This window comes from Pogona vitticeps, chromosome 1 (assembly GCF_051106095.1).
Source record: "Pogona vitticeps strain Pit_001003342236 chromosome 1, PviZW2.1, whole genome shotgun sequence".
NCBI classification, from domain to species: Eukaryota; Metazoa; Chordata; class Lepidosauria; order Squamata; family Agamidae; genus Pogona; species Pogona vitticeps.
In genome coordinates this window covers 88,026,705-88,040,142 of record NC_135783.1, presented here as the reverse complement: position 1 = coordinate 88,040,142, position 13,438 = coordinate 88,026,705, and the positions used below count along the sequence as shown (strand labels likewise).

The 13,438-nt window shown below is 40.8% G+C and overlaps 1 protein-coding gene and 1 long non-coding RNA gene across 3 annotated transcripts in view; both read left to right on the top strand.

The window, feature by feature from the left end:
• The window catches only part of LOC144585979 (uncharacterized), a 100,632-nt gene extending 91,445 nt beyond the window's left edge, over window positions 1-9,187 (top strand). The window contains exon 2 of the long non-coding RNA XR_013540638.1: window positions 5,586-9,187. This is a non-coding gene — a long non-coding RNA (uncharacterized LOC144585979). The remainder of the gene's footprint in view (window positions 1-5,585) is intronic.
• NKAIN2 (sodium/potassium transporting ATPase interacting 2) overlaps window positions 1-13,438 on the top strand; it is a 645,401-nt gene that overhangs the window by 104,980 nt on the left and 526,983 nt on the right. The window lies entirely within an intron of this gene.

Here is a 13,438-nt window from a genome sequence, read left to right as displayed (position 1 = left end):
TGTGACCACTGCACTACTGATTCCAGACCCAGGCAACAGGAAGGGTAAGGGGCAGAGAGCATAGACAGAACATGTAGAAGAACAGGATTCATACATTGGCTTTTTAAGAAGCAAAAATAAATATGCCCATGGCCCTTTCAAAGTCCCTCATGCACTTTCTTCCCTATGGCTGCCTCAGGAATCCTACTGGGGCTTCTTCTGGTGGTTGAAAAAGAGGAGAGAATACAACAGCCCAGTTTTCTAAGCTGCCACTAGTCCCCTTATGCCCTGTCTGCATCATTCTGTCTGTGATCAGGCCTTGCTTTTTGCATGTCCCCATTAACCCCTCCCAAAGAGTTTTCATAAAGAATGGAGCTGAACAAGGATTGGGCTAGAATGTCTCCAAAAAGATACAGGATGAGTTGGCCCTAATCTATGTGCACTTTATTCATGCAAAGAGTAGGTGGGTTGGGGGCTACGATCATTTTTTGTGTAAGTCATCTCCTGTGACTTACAAGCACATACTTCAAGCACGAAATGAGCATTGTTGTCTTGATGCCTAGTTGGGTGACTGAAAAACTATGTTCAGCATGATGTACCAGAGATCTTTAAGTCTTGTGATTTAAAGTGGATCCAAAATACCTTCTGGAACAACAGAGAATATGTTCTAAAGATGGGTTTCTGAAAGTTGTGTGGCAGATATGATTTTTCACCTAGACATCTTACTCTTGCCATCCATACCATTTGTGATGGACAATGTTCTTTTACAGATACATCAAGAATATCTGGAACTGGATCAGAAATTTAAGTTCTTATTTCAAAATAGCAAGGGAAGGAAATATGTAGAGAACCAAAGTTTGGTGTAAAACCCTTTATCTTCCTCATAGCTGTATTAAAGCCTGATACCAGAAGGGGTATAAGCCTGTGGATTACTGAAGGGTATTTGTTTTGGTTTGGTGTTTTGCTTTTATAGCAAAATTGCAGCCATCTGTCTAAATGGTCAGAAATCCATCCCAGTGGTTGGAAATCTGGTATTGATTTATAAGTAAAAACATTAAAAACATAAAATTATAACAGTGTTTTCTCTCTTCTTAGCCAGTATCCCAAAGTTTAGCTTTGAAAGGGATTATATTTTGAAAACGTACAATTTTTCTGTCGTGTTGTAACTCTTGCCGCATATGAACAATACTTGTAGGTTTAGAATAATAATTCCAGGCAAATAGAAGAAAAGTGAGGACAATACGGCAGAGTAACTTGTGCATTATTGTTCTAGTGATATTTATGATATTTCAGTAGTCATCTTACATGTATACAATACAAAAAAGTTATTTATCCAACAATACATCAATAAAATGCACACACAGAGTTTATTGTTCAGATGTCTGAAATTTCCCATTTCCCTATTCAGTGGTCCCCAACCTTTTTTTGGCACCAGGGGCTGGTTCAGCTGAAGACCATTTTCCCAAGGACCAGGGGGGTTGGTACTTGTTATGCAGTAGGTTGTTGGAGGATAGCTTTGAATCAAGCTCATTACGTGTTTTGTGCCAGGACAGATGAGTGGCGAGCAGGAGGTGAGCTGAAATTGAAGCTCCACCTCCTGTTAGATCAGCAGCAGCTCAGAACCTAATAGGAGCGCAGGAATGTTTTTTTTAAATTCTGTGGCTGATTGGGTTTGGGCTGGGCGAGGGGTTATGTTTCTGTGCTTTGATGGGTCTTGCAATGTGTCATTTAAGCATTTTTTAAATTCTGTGGCTGCTTGGATTTGGGCTGAGCAGGGGGTTATGTTTCTGTGTTTCGATGGGACTTGCAGTGTGTGTTTTAGTATGTGCTAAATAAGTAGAGATGGGCACGAAGTTGCAAAATGCAGCGCTTTGATCCCTTTCCCCCTCCTTTTGCTAAGCCCTGTGGGCTGCAGTGGCTGGTGGATCACCTTGATCCCTTCCCTCCTCTTTTATGCTGCACAGGAATAGGAAGAAAAGGAAAGGGGAACCAAGCCATCCCCCAGCCCCGGGGTGGGAATCCCTTTGGGCAGGCTTTAGCAAGCCGCCCAAAGGGAAAATCCCTCTCTGCTTACGTCCCTGAGGAACAGCTGATCCGCGGGGGCATAAGCAGATAGGGAATGAAGGAACGAATAGAAGGGTTATATTCGTTGCTTTGTATTTGTTGGGGTCTCTGGACCCCAAGAATACAAAGCAACAAATATCTGATGAATTAGTGATATTTAATGAATATCCTGATTCATTTTTATGTTCATCTCCATGTCTAAATATGAGCTTTCATGGACAAGCCCACTTCCTCAGATGTAAGAGTAGGACTAGTTCATTGCATAGTATTATATAGTTAAATTATTTTGTTCAATCTGTTTTGATAACATCATATCGTCAGTGACTGATTATAGCAGCAAGACATGGAACCTCTCTAGTGTCAGCTCTTCAAATAAAAAGAAAAGATCAGAACTGAGTTTTCATGGAGTTGTTTTCTACAGTAAAAGGTGGAGTACTTTTTTTCCACTCAAAGAGCAACATGCTTCAGAAATAAATTATTTTCTACAGCCAATCTGGGGTGTACCTGGTGTACCCTTTGTGGAGTGCTTCTCAAGACATGAGGAAACTTCTTACTGATAATTGCATTGTGGATTACCTCTCATGTGTCTGCAACAGCAACTGTAGGGGAAGGAAACTTTGGTGAACTGCAGAGTCTGGTTCTCTCCATCTTGCTGAGAGATGTCCCTCATCTTGTTCCTCCTTCATGTAGCACTGCAGATGAGATTGATTTTTTTAAAATCTGGTGAACCTCTAAACAGGGTTGGAGAATCATGGCTTTTCAGATGTAGAACTCCCACATTTGTAGTTAGCATATTCAGTTTAGACTTAGCCTCACATTTTTACATAGTTCATTTGCAATGAATCTTCATAAACTTCACTCCCTGGAAAGGGTTGTCTTACATTGATTGCTTCTGCTCTCTAATGTTCTGCTGAAATGTTGACTATTTTTGAGAATATACTGAGTTATTATTTCTGCTCGTTTATGCTTTACACGACAGATTTTATTGGCATAGCCTAGGTAGTGTCAGCGGACAGTCCAGGTAATGTCACTAATTGGTTCAGTGGTGTCTTTGGCAGGCCCACCTTTGGCAGTAGTGCTGATGTCTCCCTTGTGGGGGGGATCTCTCTTCCTGGATAAAGCTCCCTCTGGAGCAGAGGTGCGTGTCTTTACTTCCATTCTAATCATTTTCAATCAGCTTCTCTTCTTATGAGGGGATCAGCAAAGCTCTTTTCCTGGGCAGGGTGAGCAGAGCTGGCAAACTTTGCTCCTGTATAGATGCCATTCATTATCTTCCTATATGCTCCCCCCCCCCCATGAATCAGGCAGCAGAGGTGGATAGATTGTTATGAAAGGCTAGAGGCTTTGCTTACCTCTACTGGAAAGGAGGATTACAGCAGCAGGAAGGAAGGGTCATGATGTAAAGCACTATTAGTATTGCTAAAATTTTAGTTCTTTTACAGTGCTTGTAACTCATCTCCTTCTCACAATGGACAGCAGCCAAGTTTTTGGCAGAATCCTTTCCTTATTAAGCATCTCAGAGACTGGCTCTAAAACAGTCTTTCACCCTATTTGTATGACAACACATCCATTCCTAGTGTTCAAGATGGGCAAGTCCAGTTTTGTACGCTCTCCCCGCTGAATGTTGTGACTTTAGTGCCATTCTTTTTTGTTGGTTATGTGTCTATGATGTTGCAATATCACTGTTATACAAGGCACAAGTCCTAGCAAGGAGAGATAGCTACAGCATTATACTGTGTATAATGGATTCATGTGCCCTGGAAAATATTTTCAGGGCATCTGATGCCCACCAACCATTTCCTTAGCACTTATTTTACTGATTTGGCTGTGGAAGGATGGAAAAAGCAGAGGTTTCTAGAGAGATCCTTTATATTAGTCTCTTGCTGTCTAGTAGGGGTAGAATAGCATAGCATAAGAGAAGACAGATCTTGTCTGGCTTGCATTTCAATCAAAGCTCAAGAAGATGTCTCAGTGCTGCCGTATGCTCCATAAATGTCAACATTACAATACACAGAAGTTTATATTCTACATCAATCATAGATTTCATTAGCACTGTCAAATATTGTTTCCATGATTGTTCAAGAAATGTACTTTTCAACGGTTTATAAAACATGGAAGTGCATTTCAAAAACTCAGGGGAGTTCATGTGAAACTGCCATAGAGTATACTTTTAAATGGTTGTGTAACCAGTTGCCATTGAAGTTAAGACATTATCAGAGAATAGTGAGAGTGAGGAAGTGTATAACAGTTAAAAGAGAAGTTAGAAAGCAGATGAAAGAAAATGAAGACTTTTAAGAGATGAAGATGGAGTGTTGACATAATAAACATTTGTGATCTAAGATATGCAGGTGACACCATATTGTTGAAGGGAAGTAGCAATAACTTGAAATAACTATCAATGAACATAAAGGAAGAAAGTGCAACCGTAGGGTTAGGGTTACAGTTGAACAGTTCTGGACACCGCACTTCAAGAAGGATGCTAATAAACTGGAACAAGTTCAGAGAAGGGCGAGAAGGATGATTAGGGGGCTAGAAACGAAACCTTATGAGGAAAGGCTGAAAGAACTGGGCATGTTTAGCCTTGAGAAAAGAAGACTGAGGGGTGATATGATAACACTTTTCAAATATTTGAAAACCTGTCATACAGCGGAAGGGCAAGATATGTTCTCGATCATCCCAGATTGCAGGACATGCAACAATGGGTTCAAATTAAAGGAAGCCAGATTTTGGTTGAATACCAGGAAAAATGTCCTCACTGTTAGAGCAGTACCACAGTGGAATCAGTTACCTCAGGAGTTGGTGAGTGCTCCAGCACTGGAGGCATTCAAGAAAAACTTAGATAATCACCTGGTAGTTATGCTTTGATTGTATTCGGGCATTGAGCACGGGGTTGGACTTGATGGCCTTGTAGGCCCCCTCCAACTTTACTTTTCTTTGATTCTTTGATTGAGAATACAGTAATCATGATTACAGAAAAAATGCATGAATTTAATGTTGACAATTCGAAAAATGGAAACTGTCAAGAAAAAAATTAATTCATTTGAAATGTGTTGTTGAATGAGAGGTTTTCAGATACCATGGCTAACTAGATAGATAAATGAGCATATTCTACATCAAAGCAAGCCTGAATGTTTGTTAGAAACTACAACAACCCAACTGTGACAGTTTTCTCTTGTGCATACCATGAGAAGACAAGATTCAAATGAGGAACATCTAGCATGAAGTGGATTGTCTTAATAAAATACTTCCTTTTGTTTGTATGATCTGAGCAGGGCTTTTAATTGTATGACCTTTTGGAGATAATTAATTCACCAAGAGTCAGAAACAATTTGATGGAACATAACAGCAGCAAGAAAAGTGTGTATAATTATAATTTTAATAATATACAAGCAATATTCTTTAGGTTTGCATAGAAGGATTCAGAAAAGATTTGAAAGTGAAGTATGTACATTTACATTGTAACACAGGATACATTTGTAATCAGGACAAAAATTATTTTAAAATATTAAAAAGATGAAAAAGATGAGATTTAGTAATCTAAGATATTAGGAAAATGTAAAGACAGAAGCTGCAGTAGCACCAATATTATCTATCTGTATTTTGAAAAAAGACAGTAACAATACAGAGAGAGCGAGAGAAAAAGAACAACAAAAAAGAGGGGAGCTAAAAAGAAATGCCAATTAGATCAGTCTTAAAGAGTGTCTACATGTTTCAGATTTAGGTACCTAGACTGGGAAGTGAGCTGAGTTTGAAATCACTTCTAAAACCTTAAGAACATGATTGATGGCATCAAAAATGTAAGGTTTGAGGAAATAAAATGTTTTGAGCTATAGCCTCATGTCGATTATTTTAAATTGAAGTCAGACTGCTTTTACAGTTGAATCTATAGAGCAAAAATCTTGCTAAAAAGCGAGTGAGGATAGCAGTAAGATCTGAGAGACATGGAAAATAATATGTCCTTTGCTCTAAGGCAGAAAAGTTAAAATAGCAAGTGGAAAGATAGAAGCAAAATAAAAGTGTGCCCTAGCCCTTAACTTCTCTTGACTGTAGAGGCTAGATGATAGATTCTTAATATGAAGATGATTTATCTTGGGGCAGAAGACACAGCATCCTCAGAGGCCAGTTATGCCTATGGATATTCTGTGGAATCTGCTGATGGTGGTAGGTGCCCGAAACAGACAGGTATATGCCCACTGGCTCTAAAGCACATACATTTCCACCTAAGAACCAGGATCACCTCTTATGCATGCCAGTCGGAGGCTAATATGAGTATTTTCCCTCAGTCATTTCAAAGGGAGAAAAAGAAATCAAATCCCATACCCCATGGCTGCTTGGGAACTATGCTCTGGGACTACCTGACCTCGATTATTTAGAATGACCACATCCATGTTTTATCACAAAATTATTCCCATTTAGTTAAAACATAGTGTTTTCATATGTTTAATATATTAAATGTGTGTTATGATTCTGATAACACTTGTAGCTTAAATTCTTTCATTGGGTTAGTAAATCCCATAGATACCAGTGGATTGTAGTTTTGTGCATTTGTTTTGGAATGTGCAGGTTTTTCATTTCTGTGAATTCTAAAAGTCTTTTGACTTACATAGTACTTGGAAATATATTAATTAGAGATGGGGATATTCATATACGAATATGAATACCCCCGCACAGCTGGACTTAATGAGGGTCTGGCCCCTGGGGCCAGATTGTCCATTTGTGTCTGGTGGCAGCACAGCTTCACTCATCCTTCCAATCACTCCCAGAGTGTTGCTGTCTTACTCAGCTATATATATATGAATATGAATGACCCCATCTCTAATATTAACCATATAAGAACATTAAGGGCAAATGTTGTGATTCCCACGTGCCCCCTGTTTACTGTTCTCAAACAAAGGCTCACGTCACCTTCTCTCTTCGCTGCCACCAGTGGATTACTTCAGTCCACAATATAATTGACATATGTCTGAACACTTGTCGTGTGTACAAAACAGAACTTATCTATTGAAGGGAAGCAGAATGAATAATAACAGAAGTCTTTCAGCTATTAAGTGTACACAAGCATTTTGTCATCAGTTCCCTCAGTACATAGTTTTTCTCAGTTTACAGTCTCATTACCACCCTCTCTACCTATCTTCCTAACCAGCCCTATCTGACTCCTCCTTTTCTAGCCAAGCCTCATGTAGCTGCTGACTCCGCCTCTCCAGCCCTCTCATAGAGCCATATTGCCCTTTAAAAATATATCTTTCTTTATATATGGCAAATAGTTCTTTTGGCAGTAATGTAGTTATGGTCACAATCCAATACTGCTTGTTTTCTTAGAGTGCTTCCAGGGGAAAATCTCACAACTAAAAGTCATTGTGCTGCTTTTATATTTTTTAAAAAAGATTTTGATTATTAAGAAAAAAAAGGTGGAAGAAGCAATAGGAGAACATTGGAACGCTCCAAGCTGAAGATCTGGAATTTCAGTAAATGTACATAAATGAGTCAGGTTGACAGCATAGCCAAAGCCTCACATGAATTCAGAAACTTGAAAGAATCTTACACCATGAATCTTGTAGGCTTCAAAGCAATGCAAAGTGTGCTGCTTATACTGCTTAGAGAACTCTCTAGATGGTTTACAATTTAATTTTAAGGTCTACACATTGCCTCTCCCAGTGACCTTGGTATTCAGTTTCCAAACCGAAACGCCAGTTGCTCTACAAAAGGGGTGGCACTAGGCACAAAGCACCCTGGGGAAACCCTTTCGTAGTGCGGGGGGGGGGGGAGAAAACAACGTAAACCGGGGCTTTATTTCTTATAGATTTCAGTTCGTAAACCAAAAATTATGTAAACTGAGGCATTCACAAACTGAGTTACTACTGTAGTTCTTCCATAATCATGATTTTTGTCTTCTTCATGTTCTGCGGTCCTGCTCTGACACTTTCATTTTCACTAAAAGTACTTTCAAGTCATTGCTGCTTTCTGCCAGTGAGATGGTGTTATCTGTATATCTGAAATTATTTATGTTTTTCCCATGAATTTTCACTCCTCCTTCATTTGAATCTTGTCTGGCTTTTTGTATGAAGTTATTGTTATTTATTTATTTATTAAATTTGTATCCTGCCCGTTTAGACAGTGTCTACTCTGGGCGGCTCACAATAAAATTGAATAAAAACAATCAAATAATACCAATTTAACAACAGTAAGAAAATCATTCAAGATGAAAAAAGGGATAAATCAAATGGTGATTGGAGGGAAGGCCTGCCTGAATAGCCAGGTCTTGAGTTGGCTCTTGAAAATACCCAGCGAAGGGGCCAAGTGAATCTCAGAGGGGAGATTATTCCATAGGCAGAGGCCACTGCCGAGAAGGCCCAGTATCTTGTTTTTTTCTTTCCGGGCCTCCCTCGGTGTTAGGCTCCTCAGCTGCCCCTCCTGGCTAGTGCAAGTGTTATGAGTAGATCTAGATGGGAGGAGGTTTTACTCCTGTCAGCCTCCCTCAACAGGTCATCCAACAGAGCAACCAATGACATTTCTGTACCATGGTGCAGCCTGAAGCCTGACTAAAATGGATCCAGGGCATTTGTTTCATCCAAATGAACCTGAAGCTGGTCAGCCACCACCCTCTCCACCACTTTACTAAGGAAGGAAACATTGGCAACGGGCCTATAATTGCCAGTATCGTCCCCCGCCAAATTTGGTTTCTTCCTTATGGGCCTAATGAGTGTCTCCTTGAGGGCAAGAGGTACCTTGCCCTCCAGGAGACACCCATTAATTATTGCTGTGGCCCATTTGATTGTTATAGGCCTGGCTGCTTTGATTAGCCAGGCCGGGCAAGGGTCAAGGGATGAAGTGGTGGCCTGACAGTGATCAAGTGCTTTGTCCATAATATCTAGCATCACAAGCTGAAAGAGATCAAGACTCACTGGGCAAGGCGGAGCGCTGGATATCTCTGCTCGATCCATTGTATTCAAAAAAGGAGAGAGATCCCGGTGGATGGCCTCCACTTTAGATTTTTAAAATGCTGCAAATTGGTCGGTTGAAATGGTAGAAGGAGACCCATCACTTAGACCAATTCCGGATAGGTCGTAAATTATACGGAAAAGTTCTGCCTGCTGATTTGAAGCTTCGCTTATCCGGTTAGTGATGTGAGCTTGACTAGCAGCCCTCACCTTAGCAAGGTAAAGGTTAGTTGCAACCCTGACAGCTTTCCAATTATAAACCGTCAGGCTCCATCTCCACTTGCACTCTAGCCTTCTCCTGTTTTGCTCCATTGCTCATAGCTCCTGATTAAACCAGGATGCAGGCCGAACTCTACGTCAGAGAGGGCATTTAGGAGCAATCGTGTCTACAGCACTGGTGGTGGCAGTAAACCAGCCATCAACTAGAGCCTCAACAGGAGCACCAGTCAGATCAGCCAGAATCCCTCTCATGAAATCCTAAAGGATCCAGTAGCCTTTGAGGGTGGACCATTAAAATAGATCCATGCTCTCTGCGGGGAGGGAGAGCCACTGAGAGGTTACATTTTATTAGGTGGTGATCTGACCATGAGAAGGGAACTCACACAAGGTCAGTCACCATCAGACCACACTCGTTCCATTTAGTGGAAAACACCAGGTCTAGCGTATGACCACCCATGTATGTAGGGCCATTAACATGTTGGGACATGTTCAAGGAAGCCATGGTTTTCAAGAACTCAAGAGCTGGACCAGAAATCTCTGCCTCCACATAGATGTTGAAATCACCCGGGATCAAAAGCCTCGGGGATTCCAACAGTGCCGTGGAGACAAAAGCCCACCAGCTCTGGTAAGGAAATGGCTGGGTTGCGGGGAGCGCAGTAACCCAGTAATATCCCAGTACCATCCCTGGCCCCCATCGACACATGGACAGCCTCCAAACCTGCCTTCACCACTGTGGAGCTCTGTCACGTTCCTGGGGTTACAACAGCAGAGTCAGATAAGCCAGTCCTATGTCAGGAATTCAGGGAATGCAGAGCCAATATCCAAATACCAAAGCCAACTCACACAACATAGTCCAGGGTCAGAGTCCAAAACCAAAACACACAACATAGTTCAGGGTCAGAGTCCAAAACCAAAATGCACAACATAGTCCAGGGTCAGAGTCCAAAGTCACGGGTCCAGAGAACAAGGTTCAAGGTTGTCAGGAGCGTGGATATAAGCCAGAGGTTTGACTTGTTGCTTCCACAGATTTTCAGCCGTCTGAGAGCTGTTTATACAGTGGGGTCTTGACTTGAGAACTTAATCCGTATTTATAGGCGGTTCTCAAGTCAAAAAGTTCTCAGGTCAAATCTGCATTTCCCATAGGAATGCTTTGAAAACCATTTGATCCGTATCTGCTCTTTTCCATCCATAGAAACTAATGGGAAGCTGCTATTCCGCCTTCGACCACTAGAGGGGGATATTTTGTTTCTTTTTTTTCTTAGGTCAAGAAAGGTTCAGGAAAGGCAGGGAAAATACAGTCCAGGCAGTACCAGGCAGTCTGAAGACTCCCAATCCACTCTCTAAACGCTGGGAGGAGTGAGGAAGCAGACAGGCACCCTTTTCACTGGCCAACAGTTAACTGAAAGTTCACATTTTGCACTTTCCCTGCCTCCCACGTGGGTTTTTTTCAGTTCTTAACTCAAATCTAAGTATGTAAGTCAAGTCAATATTTTCCTATGAGAGTGGTTCTTAAGTCAAAATGTTCTTAACTCAAACCGTTCTTAAGTCAAGACCCCACTGTATAGTAAAACATCTGAGAGCTGTAAAACAGCCCCTTGAACTGCTGGAAATCTTTTCATCCTGTCAGAACTCAGGGCTAGTTGATTGGATGTTTCTTTGGGCAGCCTTCAAGCAATCCTCTGACTTTTTTGTCATAAGTCTTCCCTGAAGCCTGGCTGCTGGAGGAGGAGAATCTGGAGGTGATTCAGGTGTTTGTATTTCTAATTGCTCAGCATTCTCCTCAGCTACAGTTAACCCTTCAGGTTCCAGATCTTTGGCTGCACTCATGACAAGCACCTAGTAACCTCCAGAGTATTTCTGTACAAATGGCTACTCCCCCTGCCTCTCCAGTCTACGCTGGTGCTGGCCAGCATAACTGGGAGGGCAGGCAAGGGTCAGGGGGGCACCCCCTTCCCCTCCCATCCAAGTTTCGGTTATTTATGCCAGGTCTACATCCTCCTCCAGAATAAGATCATGAATTATCTGGAATTTATTAGACACAGACCTGGCATTCAACAACACCAGTTTCAGAGTGGAGGGCCGGCTAATCTGACTACCTCAATACTGGTGGTTGGTCACAGTCCCAAAACAGTGAACAGCCTTCAAACATCTGTTCACCGTTGTTCTAAAACGAGTAGGGGCTGTGCCATCGCCATATCTACATATGTTCTGCATATATATTGAACAGATAAGGGTATGAAATGCACCCTTATCTGATACCTTTGCCTATAAGAAACCATTCTGTCTCTCCATATTCTGCCCTAACAGTAGCTTCTTGTCCACAATACAGGTTATGTGTCAGGACAATCAAGTATCAAGGCACACTTGTAGGCTATAAAGCATAGACTGATTTTCTTCTGAAAGTCTTTGGTGTGCTCCAGTTTCCAGCAAATATTTGCAATATGATCTCAAGTGCCTCTTCCTTTTTGGAATCCGGTTTGAATATCAGGCATTTCTCAGTCTATGATTTCTCATATAAGGTAAAAGCCTTTATTGCAACACTATGGAGCTTTAGCATCACTGCCATCCTCCTCACATAGTTCTTCATTCTCTTTCTCCCCCTCCTCTTTTCCAGCGTGAGAAATAGGGTAGAGGTGAATCGTGTGAATAAGAGAGAGCATCATAAGGAAGGACATTGTACTGTCGTCTTACTCCTTATCCAGGACTCCTAACTGCAACTTGTTGGTACCTACTGTTAGATATAATTAATCTCCTCCCAACACTCCAAAAAGGAAGGCAGAGTAAGGGAGCAATGAGATGAGATTTTGTCACCATATTGTATTTTGAAGACCCCCGCAAAAACTGCATATCTTTTATCCTTCCTTACAAAGGCATTTGGTCTGTGTATGGTGAACTCCGAATTGGTACATTTATTCACTGTTAAATTTAAGAAAACCAGGAATACAAATTATCTTTGTTGCCAGTATTATCAACGGCATTCATTTTGGGGAGAGGAAGTGTATCTACTGTTACATACAGCACTGATGTTACCTGTCTGTCATGGGTTTGGAGGGAAAGTTCCATCCTATGGGGAGTGGAAGGCGGGACATCAGGAGGAGGGGCTGTACTGTATATATGTGTGGAGAAGTTTAGAAGAAGCTGAGAGAAGCTGGGAAGAAGAAGCTGGAGTGGGAGTCTGTGTGTCAGACAGGGTACTACTGTGTGTCAGTCAGTACCAACCTGATAGGTTCAGGTGTCTTTATGGGTAGCCAGAACTGATAGGTTCAGGGTCTGTGCTTTATTTAAAGGTGTTCTGTGTGAACCAAACTGGTGTATGTATGATTGAGACTAAGCCACGTTACTGTATCTTATTCACTTGATCATTTTATTTTTCCCTGTGTGTTATTTAAATAAACCTTATTCCTTTGTTTGTTAAAAATCCATTCCTGGTCTGTGTGACTCCTTACAGGGAATGGTTGGTGGCAGCTTAGTTAAAGGGTGGCATATCCCGGTAGGTCTGGGGTTGTCACATCTACAATACTGAAGATATGGCTGATCTCAGTGTTGCACAGTGTTGAGAGATCCCAGAACTGAGGAGATGGCTGATCTTCCAATTCTTTTTCTCTTCAAGTGCTCAAAATGAATGAACTTTCTTATTACAATGCAAATTTCATGTCAGGCCAAATCAAGTCTTGACACATGTCAGTATGAAAGATGACTCTGAAAATGGTGGTCAATAGAAATCATAGAAATTTAGTTCTGAGAGTCCATAGAAGGTAATCTTCTTTTTCTTCTACATTTTGAATACAATATTTTCCTTACATAATGTATGTATCACAACAAGGTAATATTATATTGCAGTATTATAGACTACTTGTACAATAGTAACATGGCACTATAGAATACAAGCCCATTAACAGCATAGGAAGAATAGTTTATATATATAAACTATATATAAACTATATATTAACCTATATATATATATTAAAAATCATTGCTGGACTATAGGTTAGTTATATGCAAACATGAGGTGTGTTCCCTATTCCAAAGTATACATTATTAAAATTCTCTTATTTTCCAGCAAAGATTTTGTCCTCACTGAATAAATGTATTCTAATTTAAACACTGTTTAAATATCTGAGTACTGGGTTTGCATAGATATTCCTATCTTGGCAATATTTTGCCTACCATTGCATGAAAGAAACATTATTGAAAAGAAAGATTCTAAATTTTCATTGTGTTGACATCTGTTTGTGGAA